At 38.4% G+C, this 2,997-nt stretch overlaps 1 long non-coding RNA gene across 1 annotated transcript in view; it reads left to right on the top strand.

The window, feature by feature from the left end:
* The window catches only part of LOC135203801 (uncharacterized), a 1,058,044-nt gene extending 1,055,263 nt beyond the window's left edge, over positions 1-2,781 (top strand). Inside the window, exon 5 of the long non-coding RNA XR_010312032.1 lies at positions 2,713-2,781. This is a non-coding gene — a long non-coding RNA (uncharacterized LOC135203801). The remainder of the gene's footprint in view (positions 1-2,712) is intronic.
* The last annotated feature ends 216 nt before the right edge of the window (positions 2,782-2,997 follow it).

Genomic DNA, 2,997 nt, shown 5'->3' with positions numbered 1-2,997 from the left:
GGCATTTAAAATCCAGTTCTTTTCATTTTCAGGTACGAGCATCAGTAACAGTTCAGCCTCATGAAGTATATAGTACCTAAACACCTGTCTCAGATCTGGTGACGTTTATTTAAAGCCTCTTGGTCTTAAGCCAAGATATAACCTCCTTGGGTACACAGAGGGTCACTGTCCATTTTAGATGTCAAGGTTGGGGTACAGGTGTGCTTGGGGCGAGGTGGTGGGGGGGGTGGGGGGGGGGGGGGGGGGGGAGGGGGGGGGGGGGGAGGGGGGGAGGGACAGGAACGTGAGTAAGGATGGTAGTAACCCATTCAGGCAACGTTTATTAAACTGACACGGTATTTGGTAATGCCTTCCCTAATACTTTGTGTACTGAACCTAGTGCGAAGTGTGTGTGTATATATATATGATATATATATATATATATATATATATATATATATATATATATATATATATATTATATGTGTGTGTGTATCATTAATAAGAATCCCTTTCTTTTCTATGTAGTACCTTGCCCGTCGAAATAGCCAACAAAAGACGGTCCCACACGAAATAGCTCTTCTAACCGGATCGGATCCGCATTGCGTCTCTCCCACAAAGGGATCAGATCCTTCGAGAAGAGATTGAATTCACTTTTAAGGAACGAATTTTATTGCCTGATGAACGGGAGAGCCAATAAACCATTTTCTGACGGATTAGTGATCTCCGGTTCTTTGGTCTGAAGGCAGGGAACTCTAGGCTTTGTATCGTACTAGCTTTTTTAGCTTTCTGTAAAAGAAAACTATTGCGATGGCTTTGTCTGTTCGTCTTCATTTTTTTCCGTCCGCCTTAAGATCTTAAAAAGTTACTGAGGCTAGAGGACTGAAAATTGGTAAGTTGATCATCCACCCTCCAATCATCAAACATACCTAATTGTATCCCTCTAGCCTCAGTTATTATTTTTTTTTTTTTAAAGGTTAAAGTTAGCCGTGGTAGTGCGTTTGAAACCGTTATAGGTGCCAACAAAACAGGCCACCACCTTGCCACGTCTGAGAGTTTAATGTGCTTTGGCTGAGATTTTCATGGGCCATGGCGACGAGTGTCATACAGCATTATACGCTGTACAGTAAACTCGATTGAACCGAATCAAATTCGGCGCAAATTTTTACTTGTTTAAGTGTGAGATTATCTCGTAGTATCTTAATATTATTAAAGATGTTAATATCCAGGGCTTTGCATCGTCCTCTTAACTTGTTTGTTGTGAAATTGAATTGTGGTATGTTGATATCTCACTGTTATTATTTTATGCGTTTTAGTTTCCTTCTTTGAAGCAGGAATCAACTTCGGACTAAAGCACGCCTAAACGTGACATGTTACTGGGTGGGCGCGTACCCTACCTGCAAAATTAAATTGCCCACCCACTATTTTAATTTCGCCTAAAAAGGTCTGTAGGTTATTTACATATAACTAAAACACTACTTGAAAATGGCGGAATTTGTAGAACTCTTTGTTGCTGTAACTAAAACAAAAATATATATTCATTTTGTTTGAACAATTATTGATAACATTTACATAAAGCTGAAATAAGTGTACAGTTTACATGTATGCTATTTTATATGCGACGACAAAGTAAAAACAAAAAAATCCTTGGACTAAAGACCATGAAGAAAGGAAAAATCCAACGTCATGGGACAATTCTGAAAACAAACCAGATAAAAATCTGTTTATAGCACGAAATAATAATACAGTGTAGTTTCATGAGACATGTGTTTTTCAAGTTGGTTATAAAGCACATTTATAAATGAGTAGTTGTGACGTACGCTTATTGACTGACCAGTTGTTGTCGGTTGAAAACGAACCAGATAGAAAGCTGGTTATAATATAGAGTGCGGGAAAGTCTTATTTTTACGGGCGGTGTGTTCATCAAGGTAGTTTCAAAGATCACTTAAAATTGCTCGATTACTAGCCGTGACGTAGGCCTATCGACTTACCAGTTGTTGTCAGTTGAAATCAAACTTTTTCAGTATTTTGATAAGAGGAAAACATCATGTAGTCGTTCCACATAATACATGACGAGTAAGTTGATTGATTCATATAATCTGGCGTCGCAGTGATTGTGTTTGGCATTGCTTGATGTGATCATTCTTCATGCAACACAGTTCTCTAGAGTAGCATTCTCTAAGTTGCAGAGACGCAACGCAATTCTGGTCAGAGAGATGAACTTTGGGAGGTCTCTCTCTCGTGTAGCGGGTTGCTTCTGTGCGCTATTAAACGAAGTATTAAGTCTTTACCTTTCCCCCCCCCCCCCCCCCCCCTCTCAGGAGGAACAAGAGCCTCGTCAGTTTCGGGAGAAAGAGAAGATTACCTCCATTTAATTTTGTCCCATGGGGAAGTGATGCCGCTGTTTGTTATACTGTAACCGTGGCAATTCCGTTTTTATTCTCCGTCAAGAGAGAGAGAGAGAGAGAGAGAGAGAGAGAGAGAGCTTTCTCTCGTTGACCTTTTTTATGGGAAGGGGTGGCTGGAGGAGTTGATGATGTAGGCGGGAGCGTATAAGTGTAGTCTTTTCTTAAAAGTCTAAATGAACCTTTCAAAATCCTTTTCCAGTCAAGTAGCCTTTTAAGGATAGTGTAAATTAATGCATTTGCGAAATTATGGTTTTCTTCTATATTTTATAGTTTTATATTTTATAGTTTCTATATTTTATAGTGTGATTTTTCTTTTATATTCCAGGCCACGATGATATTAGTCACACGAAGCGTATTGGGGCTAATTGGTCTTCTACCCATCAGGCGCCTAAAGGTAAGTGTAAGAAGTTATTCATATATATATATATATATATATATATATATATATATATATATATATATATATATATATATATATATATATATATATATGTGTGTGTGTGTGTGTGTGTGCCATTGCAGTGTGCGCATGCATACATACATGCATGTATGTATATATGTGATAGAGAGAGAGAGAGAGTAATCTCTAATACTGTATGAACTGGTGTTT

Source organism: Macrobrachium nipponense, chromosome 24 (genome assembly GCF_015104395.2).
Source record: "Macrobrachium nipponense isolate FS-2020 chromosome 24, ASM1510439v2, whole genome shotgun sequence".
NCBI lineage: Eukaryota > Metazoa > Arthropoda > Malacostraca > Decapoda > Palaemonidae > Macrobrachium > Macrobrachium nipponense.
This window is presented reverse-complemented; position numbering and strand designations above follow the sequence as displayed.